The 12,430-nt window shown below is 42.4% G+C and overlaps 1 protein-coding gene across 1 annotated transcript in view; it reads right to left on the reverse strand.

Moving 5' to 3' along the window:
* LOC109866515 (protein dispatched homolog 1) overlaps window positions 1–12,430 on the reverse strand; it is a 73,484-nt gene that overhangs the window by 48,886 nt on the left and 12,168 nt on the right. Inside the window, exon 3 of the mRNA XM_031800470.1 lies at window positions 796–869. The gene's annotated coding sequence lies outside the window, so the exon portion shown is untranslated. The remainder of the gene's footprint in view (window positions 1–795; window positions 870–12,430) is intronic.

The following is a 12,430-nucleotide window of genomic DNA, read 5'->3' on the forward strand; positions in this document are numbered from 1 at the left end:
AGCTTTGCTCTGAATCAACACCAGACTCTGACATTTTCAAAACAAGCACACATAGCATACCCAGCTGTTCCATTCTGCTCCTCTCCACCTTTCATACACGCACAGATATTGGACCGCAACACGCAACACTGGCACGCACACAAAAACATACAGACCCACCTGTTTACTCGTCTGATAGACTTTTATGAATCAAAGCGACAGTCAAAGAGAAGGAAAGTGGTCAGTCTGGTCTTCAACATGAACTTGGGAAACCCTCTCGCAAAATGTAACCGTTGTGGGCTTTTTGACATGGCTCTGGAGGTGGTTCAGTGGTTCAGCAGGGCTGCCTGCATGAGCTGCAGGTAAACATGTTCACCTTGTGCTTCTCACTGACCCAGTTGTAGCAAGAGCAGAAAAAAAAACTTTGTTTGACTTTTACTGACAGCTTGTCTGGGCACGCCAGACAGAGAGGAATGGGAAAGGGGGAGAGGGTACAATGGAAAGCAGAGTGTATTCACTGTGAAAAACATACTCAGTGTCTGATTACATTAAAGTTGGAATCGTTATTATCCAACAGCTCTTTGAAGACAAAGTACTGGTAACTATTAGTTAACGCAAGTTTGTTTATTTTAACTAATGGATTGGTCACTTTTAAAAGTAACTGAAATGTCAAGAAAGAAAATACTGCGTATGTACTTGATTCCGAGGATTTAGACCTATATCTGTTTTTATCAGTCAAACATGCATAGTGTTGCAAAGGCAAATGTTTTGCTTCATGTATAAGAGGAAAGAGAAAGATGTAGTAAAATAACTTACCAGGGGAAAGATATTGTCCAACCCAGTGATGTTGTTCATGAATTCAGATTGGAAAGAGCTTCACAATGGGTAAGCTGTAAGAGAGACAAAAAGACCAAATTAACCCCCACAGAACAGTTTTTTCTTCCGTTGGGAAATGTGAGGGTCTCTAAGCAAAACTTAATGGAAGTTTCACTCTGGCAATCTCATCATGATGGAGTAACTGGCTCTCAATGGTGATATACTGTACTTCTTCCTTTTTAAACTTGATGGCACAGCATGTTTTATGGCTCCGCAAACAAAGCCAACACTGAGCTGAGCCAGTGTGTGCAGCAGACATTACAAAGAAGAACAACCAGTAAGCATGCATGAACTTCATCAGTCCCATATAAAATACCTTTCCAACAAACAAAAAAACATCCTACCTCGACAATTCCAAAGAATTGTGATAGAAACGTTTTAAATCGACCTCACACAGCCTACCTACTCAACCTAAAAAGAAAACTCCCAACAAAACATCCCAAAAAATACTGATTCAAAACAACTCCCAACTCGCAGGCCTGAAAAACCACCAGTGAGGAAAATCACTTTAATTGGAGGAGAAAGGGAAAGGAGAACGTGACATGTTTCCTGGGGGTTTCAAAAGAGCCTCTCCTCAGGACGCTCTCAAGCTAATAGCTGCTCCCCGCCTCAACCACCTTGACCCCCAAGAGGAGGGGTAACAGCAGTCCTGCCACTCTCGCCCCGTTAATAAGGTCACGGAGGTCACGTGAAGATTATAGACACTGGCAGCAGCAGGGCTGTGGAGCCTCTTTCAAAACAGCCTGCCCACTGGCCAGCTTTCCATCCAACCAACGCTCTACCAAGAGGGGGTTTGGAGGGAGGAAGGGGGAGGAGAGGAAGCTATTCCTCCCCCTCCCTCCCTTAACGATGATGCCAACAACTATGTGCCTGGGAAAGAGAGGTCCTGGTGCCAGAGGTCCTGGTGCCACTGACTGAACAGAGGGCTATTGAAAGCCAACATGTGGTCCACATCACCAATTACCAAGGTGTGCTGAGATAGCCACAAGAAGATCAAGAGAACTGTAGCAAGTGAAGATTAGTTTTTTGGGGTAAATTGGTGTAAAAACCTTAGGTCACAGGGACATTACCATAATGGACATAAATGTGCAGTCTTCAAGATCCTCAAATTGTTTGACATTCCTTCAATATAAATTCAAGATCTTAATGACTTGACTCATTTTCTAAACAACTTAATTCACACAGTAGACCTAACAGTTCAAAACCTGAACTTTTCTCTGACATAGGCCTAGGTCTACATTCACCACAATTCTACATCAATTAAAGCTTCAATATGTCACTTTTTGGGGCAACCTGACCAAATTCACATAGGAAAGTGTGTTATAGATCTGTCATTCTCATTTAAAACAAGGCTATGTGCACTATTTCTATGCTTCCCATTCTCAAGTTCCATTTTTTGTGTCTTTTACAGTGGTTTAGATGGTACAATGATTCTCTACACCAGTGGTTCCCAAACTTTTCATAGTCCCGTACCCCTTCAAACATTCAACCTCCAGCTGCGTACCCCTCTCTAGCACAGGGTCAGCGCACTCTCAAATGTTGTTTTTTGCCATCATTGTAAGCCTGCCACACACACACTATACGATACATTTATTAAACATAAGAATGAGTGAGAGTTTTTGTCACAACCCGGCTCGTGGGAAGTGACAAAGAGCTCTTATAGGACCAGGGCACAAATAATAATAATTTATCATTTTGCTCTTTATTTAACCATCTTACATATAAAACCTTATTTTTTAATCGAAAATGGTTTAAAAAAATCACCACAGGTTAATGAGAAGGGTGTGCTTGAAAGGATGCACAGACCTCTGCAATGTTGGTTTGTATTGGAGAGAGTCTCAGTCATAAATAATTTTCCACACACAGTCTGTGCATTTATTTTTGTGTTCATGCTAGTGAGGGAATCCACTCTCACCTACACTACTGTTAAAAATTTTGAGGTCACTTAGAAATGTCCTTGTTTTTGAAAAAAAAGCACTTTTTTGTCCATTAAAATAACATCAAATTGATCAGAAATACAGTGTAGACATAGTTAACGTTGTAAATGACTATTGTAGCTGGAAACAGTAGATTTTTTATGGAATATCTAGATAGGCCCATTATCAGCAAACATCACTCCTATGTTCAAATGGCAGTGTTAGCTAATCCAAGTTTTATCATTTTAAAAGGCTAATTGATGATTAGAAAACCCTTTTGCAATTATGTTAGCACAGCTGAAAACCATTGTGCTGATTAAAGAAGCAATACAACTGTCCTTCTTTAGACTAGTTGAGTATCTAGAGCATCAGCATTTGTGGGTTCGATTATAGGCTCAAAATGGCCAGAAACAAATAACTTTCTTCTGAAATTAAGGCTATTCCATGCGAGAAAATGCCAAGAAAATGAAGATCTCGTACAACGCTGTGTACTACTCCCTTCACAGAACAGCGCAAACAGTCTCTAAACAGAATAGAAAAAGGAGTGTGAGGCCCCGGTGCACAACTGAGCAAGAGGACAAGTACATTAGAGTGTCTAGTTTGAGAAACAGACACCTCACAAGTCCTCAACTGGCAGCTTCATTAAATAGTTCCCGCAAAACACCAGTCTTGTCTCTCAATACAAAAAAACGTGCCATACTTTGCCCCTTGATAACCAGCGCACTTCTGTATGTTGTAAAAGCGTTACATGGTCGTTGCCCTTATCATTGCATGGAGCAGAAAATACAAGAGAGTTCAGGGGCCTTGCTTTAACAAAGTTAACCATTTTCACTGTAGTGTCCAAAACGTATTTCAAGTTGTCAGGCATTCCCTTGGCAGCAAGAGCCTCTCGTGGATGCTGCAGTGTACCCAAGTAGCATCGGGAGCAACTGCTTGAATGCATGTTACCACTCCACTATTTCTCCCTGTCATGGCTTTTGCGCCATCAGTACAGATACCAACATGATCAGCAGCTACGTTTGGCTACATACGAACCGTTAGTGGAATTCCCGCGAAAGATTAACGGTTAATGTGATTGGATGTTAATTATTTGACTAGGCTGGCTACCTGTATTTGACATTGTATTGTTATTTCTCTGAACATGGTTTAGTTTCAATTTTGGCAGTGAAACCTCACCCAAATGTATAGCCCCGTTGGAAAACATAAATGGACTGTTTGAAAATGTGAAGATAAAAAATATATATATATATAAAAATGTGAATCACATTTTTATTTGGTGTGCCCCCGACAGCATTGTGTGTACCCCCAGGGAATACCTGCTCTACACTATACTTGCTTGTTTTGTCACAAACTAAAATTAGGCGAACAATTAGAATTTTAGCAACTAGGAAATGGTGGAGCGATTTCTGCAAAGTGCATCTTTAAGTTGTTCAACCTGACTTTTTATGGAAACCACTTCTACATTCCATGCTTGTTTCTGTCTCCCAGATATGTAGCCTGCATGTTCTATGCATGTTACTATTTACAACATAGACCATGTGGTCTGTATTAGGAGGGGAAAGGAACATCATTAGCATTTGACAAGGAAAACATCTGGCTTTATTTATTACATCACAAGAAGACAAGCCAAGGTACCAACAAATGCACTAGTTTGCTGAACAATTTTTGAAGGGTAGTAAGAGAGACAATGCTCTATGCCGGCTAAATTTTCTTTACAATTCCAGTATAACATCAGTTGTTTCCTGCGGAAAAACTAAGTTGGTCTCTGCTGTTTTGGTACAAAAATGTGTCTGTAAGATCTTTGAGGGTAAAACACTTCCATACTAATTTAGATGAAGTCCTAAACACAGGCCCAATTAATTCACATACATCCTGCTCACAAATTATTTCCATCTCCCCCTGCCTGGTCACTGAACGGCACAGTCCCAGCATGGTGCAAGCCAATTACTTCAATGAGGCTTGGCTTGAGTCACAGTCAGCACTCATTTCCAAAGGAGTCACTCAAATTCACTGGGCAAGTTCAAAACCATGGAATCACTGAGTCCTGTGTACGAATCCTCTTCTGAGAAGTTTGATGTCATTTTAATTTGATGTAAATGGATGTTTCGGAAAAAACAAGTGTTCTTTACATTTGAGCTCAATTCGGGGAAATTATCCTCTTGAGCTGAGCAAGAAGGCCTGTTGATTTAGACAACAAAACCATCACCCAGAGTATTTACTTTTGCGATGACAACACAAGGGGAGGAATTCGGGCAACGACTGTTTATCACAGGCTCATTTCCTTTGAGTGAAGGGCATCCTCAGACACCAGTGTGTCTCCCTTATTCCCGCGCCTCAGGGTCTGATCGGATCCTCTGGTCATGTTTAACACAGGCATTTTGCAGATACATACCCGCACAAATCCCAGAGCCGCATTTGTCAACCATTGCCTTGGCAACAAAACCCCGGGAGGACAGAAGAATATAGAAAAATAACAAATCACCCAGTCTGCTGAAGGAGAATGAAGGTGGTTGGGGGTTCAAAACAAGTAATGACATGAGAAAACTGTTCACTTCTAAATCATAAGCGTGGTTTACATTAGAGTTTCCAATGGCATGAATAGATTCCAAAACTCTTCTTGTTTTTAGTTCGAAGACGCCACAGTATTTGGTCTCCTCCACCACTGAGTAAAGGTAGGCCTATGCCTATATCAACTCCTGAAAGCTTTTGTGGAAAAGACGGACTACCATTGAGGAAAAAGTAATCCCCTTTTTGCTTTCAAAGATCTTTTTCCCAAAATTTTTTTACATTTGAATAATGAGTCATAGACATTTGGATTCCTGCTGGCTTACTGTCTTATTCTATTCAACATGGACGTCTCTCTCAATTGTATTGGATCAAAGTTCAAATGTTTTTTCTTTCAAGAAAACTCCAAAAGCCAAAGCAACCTCTGCTATAGGATCAACTTTACTGAGCAAAAACCCAGGCAGGCAGCCTTACGAGAACATCTCCCAGGATCTATGCCAAGAAGCACTGCTCTTCCTCCCCTCCATTCGCTGACTTTTGCTCTGAGCATGCTATGCTGCGAATTTACATGCAAGCTAAACTCAATAAGTATAACAAAAACACATGAAAGAGCACTTAAGATGCATTTTCCTAAAGTGCTTAACAACCAAAGACAGGGGGAAAAGCAAAGCCCAGAAAGCAGATTAGCAACCGCAGCCCTTCCTGGAGAGCTGCCAAGAAACATCTCTGCGCTGCGCCTTATTTCAGCTGTTCAATTTCACGCTAGATACGTAAATTGCTTCTGAAACTCACACTGTACACCGTATAGGACTAGGTTTTAGGACAGGAAGAAATAGGATCGGATGACATGGGGCTATCAACATGGGAAATCTGCAGTGATGAAAGCACAGTGGGGAGAGGCAACACCAAAGCCAAAGTAGGCTGAGTAATCCTCTAAACAAATCAAATAATGGCAGGATGAAAAGGGGGAGTAGCGGACACCCTTTGGAGTAAAATCAGCCCTAAAACTAAATCCCCAGTATTGAATCTGTGAACTACTAAAATACCTTGAGACCAACACACACACACACACACACACACCTTCATTCTTTAGTGGGCGGAACAGCTATTAGCAAAGTTGCCTATGGATTATCTGTAAAGATAAAGAGATGAATAGAGTTACCAGACAAGCAAATATTGGGTCTGGGACCCATTCTTGTCTCACAATGCCTACTAGCCTATATCATTATAAGGTGACATAACATTATTTTAAGAGGAATTTTGAAGGAAGGGCATACAAATCTACATCTCTGCCAAACCCAGAGCTCTCATCAAAAAGCAAACGACTTATCAGCTTAACCGCCCCAGCGTTCATTTTTTCCACCACGTCCAGAACAATCATCAAACCATGACACATGTACTATTAGGAAGCCAATGTTAGGTCATGGCCTAGGCTATATGTACTGTTCGATTCAAGTTTAATATCAAACATTTGAGTGACTGATTTACCAGTTACCCGCTCCCACAACACATACACTTAGCTATCTGTTTTTCTCACGCAGCAAGGCTCCCATAAAAGGGTTCCCAAATTTCTTTGCAGTGAAATTACAAATAGGTGTCACAACGTGTTCATTGACATGGAGCGCCCTGCAGCTGTTCCTGTGCATACTGATGGTGTTTGTGTTCCCAGGAGATGCAGACAAAGCGCTTCCAGGTCGTCCTCTAACCTGCCTTCTCATTACTAAAGGTCAGGATATTTGAACACAACAATGACCTGCTGCCTCTAGGGACTCAGGGGGCTGCGAAGCTCAGCCAGAGGCAGTGTTTGACTAAAGGTTCTCAATCCAACCCATCCTTCACTGCTCACTTTCATTTACTGTGGTCGTCCATCTTAAGTTGGCCTAAGACGTCGTACCCCTGTCGCCCATTCTATTGTGACATAAATCCTCCTCCCGTTACCCTTCTAAGGCACTTATTAGGCACTTAATGGTAAGTAATCACACATAAATTCCAAATAAGTGCCTAAGATAGATTTAGGGCGCTTGGAGGGTTTTGTCCCAGGTTGTTGTGTTCACTCAAACCAGACCAAAAGATGAGATTGGGTGGAAACTCAGGGGCACGATACATTTCCTTGGATAAGGGGGCCTAATAATGACTTCCTGGCATCCTGCATTTAAAGAAAAAACCAAACACAAAAGCACACTACACAATGCTGCGAAACAACGTTTTATCGAGACTTCTAATACTAGGACTATACTGCAATCCGTTTTTAGGGTTATGGAGATGTAGAGTGGAAGTCAACATCTGGTTTTCGTAGTCCACGCCTCTGGCCTGACAGTCTCTCTGACTCAATCAAGGAGAGGAACCATTTGGCAACGCTCTGAGGCCCACCCCTCGTCTGCCTGTCTGTCCCATCCTCCCTACTTCTGGTCCTCTACTTCAGGATCATGTGAAAAATCCCAATTACCAGGAAACCCGAGAAGCACACGTGGTTGTACGTGAACTTGGAATATGCAAAACACCGCGGCCGTTAACAAGAGCCATGTTGAAATGTGATAGACTGCGTCAGCAGGTCGTAAAACCCTCTCAAGATCAATGTAATTATGGAAGCTTACACACAGACTTTCCGGATAAGCGGGAGGAGAGGTTTGCACGTTCTGCCAAACCCTTTAAAACCAAACAAGTGGAAGGTCTCCCCAGCTGCCTTCCATCAGCTACAATAATAGTGAGTAAAAAACGTCCAAAACACCTGGAGGAGGGTGTCAACAAACACCCCTTATTCCAGGCCAAAGTGATGCACTCCATAAATCCTTTTGATTAGCTACAGTAGCGTGGCTAGGTGCCACTTAAATCAAACCGAAAGGGGAAGTCGCTCTGACCTTGAGCTTTGGAAGTGTCATTTAAGTGATCATTACAAAACAAAGCTGGTTCTGTTTCTAGACGGAGAGAGGGAGGGAAAGACGCAACCCTGGGGGACGAAATTCAAAGCATGGTTATGAAAATAACACCCATTGTTTGAAGCCACCATAGTAAAAATGGGGAGAGACATTTTAGAATATTCTTAGATTTTTCTTCTCCAAAAATAACAGGAAGCTCATGTTTCCACACTCAAAACAACAGATATAATGAATCAGAAGGGTTTTGAATTGATTAACCAGCGATTGTGACCAGTGACCTTTGAGAAGTTTCTTGTCAAACAAAATGACCTGCTCTATATTAACAAAAATGACAGAGTAAAATAGGAACATATTACTTTAAGAAGTGAGCTCTAAAAACAAAGTTGAACTAAAATTATTTAAACACATAGGCCTACTCCATCATTGTCTTCAACTGGATGATCAATGAAAAAGTCACAACTGCCATGAATAAGAATGTGATTGACCCTGGAGATGAAGCACATATTTCCAAGCTAATGGCAACCAGTGGATTCGCTGTGAGGTAATAAAAGAAGAGGTGATCCAGTTGGTCTCCAGGGGTCCATCCAATCCCTGTGTTTACAGTACAGGAGGGATGGCATAACTCAGGCCTGGGTACAAGCAGACAAATCACAAAGGCCAGTCTCCCGTTCTAACGCTTGGTAGCACGCCATGTCCACAGAGAAAAAGAGGGTGGCCTGGCCTGCTGTAGGAACCGCTGCAGATGGCTACAAGGTTCCACAACAGTCTAATGAGAACAGATGCAGTGCCAAAGGCGGGGTGTGATAACCTAGAGGAGCCCACGTCAAGGGCACCAACAGGGAACAGCCCGTCAGCGTTTACCCTCACCTATGAGGAAATCAGCCGTTCTTCCCTGTTATCACTTACGTAGACATGGGTGGACTGACGAGAGAAAGAGAGGAAATAAAGTCAATCTAAAGTCAAGGCCAAAAGGCATCATCCTATCAGGTTACCATTAAACTACTATTTCCCTTTACTGTTCACTCCAAACTCTGATATCTGGAGGAGGAAGTGGAGTAGTAGGAGGAATGAGATTAATATTGCCTTCATTTAACAGGGTACCCCATTGAGAACACTTTTTTTTTTTTCAGTAACGACCTGGCCATCTCTGGAGCTCAGGGCTGGGAGAAAGCAAGCAGCTCCTCCACTACACTACACTACACAATCAGGGTCCAGACAGAGCATATAATGGGGATTGAAGAGCTGCCAGTGCTCCAGAGAATCCCATTTAGTAAACACTGACACAAGGCCTTGACTGTGGCTTACCCAGAGCTCCCTCTTTAACGAAAAAAAATAACCCCAAAGCCGGGAGCTGGGCAATGTCATGTCATCCACTTTACTGAGCGAGGCTGAGTTGCCGTTCCACCAGGAATCCAAAACAAAATCAGCATCAGTTAAACGCAGTACTAAAAAAAGAGAAAAGACCTTTGAAGTTCTGACTGTTACCCTTACGGGCTACCATTTCCCCCCAAAATGTTGCCTTTTATTGGAACCTGTCTGCTGAATGTGCTTTTTAATCCATCGCTAAAACACATCCAAAAATATTTGAATTCCATTGGTTGATATATAAACATTTCTGGTTGTCCATCAATCAAACTCTACCAAACAGTCAGCTCACAGTAGTGAAATGAAACACACAGTTTCAAACCACAATTAAATTAAATACTTCAGTTCAACGAAAATATTGGCTACTGCAATCAAAACCAGTATTCCTCTGAGGGGATGGAACGCAAGCTAAATCATTTGTTTGGCAGTCGCTGTGCCTTTTAACTCAATGTATGGATAGGCTCAGACTTTACAAAGGTCTCTGTTGACTGAAACAAAATAAATGGATTAAGTTGAACCCAAAGCCTTCCCATCCCAGTCCCACCTTCTGCATGGTGACCAAATCAGCAGGCCCTCAGGGGGACTTTGGGCCCCGTCCAAGACTCTTGCGTACAGAGAGCCACTTCCCACCCTCATGGTTCTCTCTGGTTTGTGTCAGTCTAATGAACAGTTTCTTAATTGTTTGGAGCCAAGAACATGGAACTCTGGGAAGATTTACAGCACAGAGAGCGAGGGGGAATAAAATCCCACTCCTTAGGTTCTAGCCAGCGAATACGGCTTACATTTGCAATTTTTTTCAATTAATCTCTTATTGAATTAAGAGTTCAGACTCTTGGACGCCTTTCAGTAGAAAACGTAGAGGACTAAAGCACTGACATTTTTCTTAAAGGCTTCAGCTCAGACGTGATGAATGATGGGAGCCTGGTTATGAAAGAAAAGTTTCAGGCTATGAATCAGCAATGGAGAGGGCAAACAGGTTAGGGCCCCGTCTGGCCACGATAAGAGCAACAGCAGAAGAGGCCCCTGCTTTGGTTGGGTCTCTGACATGATCATTAGGACCATGTTTCCATCAACACAGTTTCTGAATTATATCACTAGGCATATTCTAATTGGTCTCCATGGTATTACTGGGGCAGCCCGGATGCCAAAAAGAACCAACGAATGAGGGTTCAGTCAAACAACGCAGGTATAGTGCAGAAATTCCATTGAAATTCCACTGCTGGGAACAGACATTTTCAGAAAATATCTTAAAAACCAAAAATAGTTGGATATTCATTGAGAGTTCCGCCATTTTGGGACTACCAGATGATATATTAATGAAATGATTTGAAAAAGCCTATGTAACTTCATCATTAGTTTCACCAAACTGAGGCCATCTCATGATGATCTATACTCAAGCTAATTGCTATTTTGAAAGTCTGCATGTGATGCTGCCGTTTGACTCCGGCACACAGGGAGTGAGAACAGACTTTGGGCATATGTCTCCATGCTTTAGCTGCTGGGGCCAGCAGGCTCTCTAGCGTCCTCCATATACCCACATAGACCCAACTGTTTTGGCAGAGAAACCAGCGACAGTAATCAGAAAATGCATCCTTGACCCTGTCACCAAACACCTGTTCCAAACATGCTTCCCGCAAGGGGAGGAGGATGGAGGGCTCTCAGCCTCAGGGCAGGTTTTTGAACCCAACCTACTGACCGATCAACCTCAATTTTATTGAATAGGCGCCCCTATTATTTTCGCTGCCAACAGGTCTTGTTTGTGACTGACTACATCACACATTTTCATATCTGAGCGAGGGGCCCATCCTGCGGACAGACTCATCCCCTCAAACCCCAGAGGCAAGAGACAGTCCTCTGACATGGGAGTCCAAACCACTTTGGTTTGCTTTATTATCGTTCTTGATTTATCGTTCATTTTTAGGCTCATGCTAAGCAGGCTGTTATGGTGCACAGGGTTTTTATTTATATCGATGCATCATTGGGAATATAAGGTCATAAGTCTCAATGTAAACACTGGGGAGTGACATCAAGAGAAGGTCATAAGTCTCAATGTAAACAGACTGGGGAGTGACATCAAGAGAAGGTCATAAGTCTCAATGTAAACAGACTGGGGAGTGACATCAAGAGAAGGTCATAAGTCTCAATGTAAACAGACTGGGGAGTGACATCAAGAGAAGGTCATAAGTCTCAATGTAAACAGACTGGGGAGTGACATCAAGAGAAGGTCATAAGTCTCAATGTAAACAGACTGGGGAGTGACATCAAGAGAAGGTCATAAGTCTCAATGTAAACAGACTGGGGAGTGACATCAAGAGAAGGTCATACGTCTCAATGTAAACAGACTGGGGAGTGACATCAAGAGAAGGTCATAAGTCTCAATGTAAACAGACTGGGGAGTGACATCAAGAGAAGGTCATAAGTCTCAATGTAAACAGACTGGGGAGTGACATCAAGAGAAGGTCATAAGTCTCAATGTAAACAGACTGGGGAGTGACATCAAGAGAAGGTCATAAGTCTCAATGTAAACAGACTGGGGAGTGACATCAAGAGAAGGTCATAAGTCTCAATGTAAACAGACTGGGGAGTGACATCAAGAGAAGGTCATAAGTCTCAATGTAAACACTGGGGAGTGACATCAAGAGAAGGTCATAAGTCTCAATGTAAACACTGGGGAGTGACATCAAGAGAAGGTCATAAGTCTCAATGTAAACACTGGGGAGTGACATCAAGAGAAGTAATGTAATAGCAAAGATGAAACGGGAGAGAGGTGACATACTATTCTGACAGGAAATGCACTTAACCACCTGAACACGAGAAACTCACTTAACCACCTGAACACGAGAAACTCACTTAACCACCTGAACACGAGAAACTCACTTAACCACCTGAACACGAGAAACTCACTTAACCACC

This window comes from Oncorhynchus kisutch, linkage group LG21 (genome assembly GCF_002021735.2).
Source record: "Oncorhynchus kisutch isolate 150728-3 linkage group LG21, Okis_V2, whole genome shotgun sequence".
Lineage (NCBI taxonomy): Eukaryota > Metazoa > Chordata > Actinopteri > Salmoniformes > Salmonidae > Oncorhynchus > Oncorhynchus kisutch.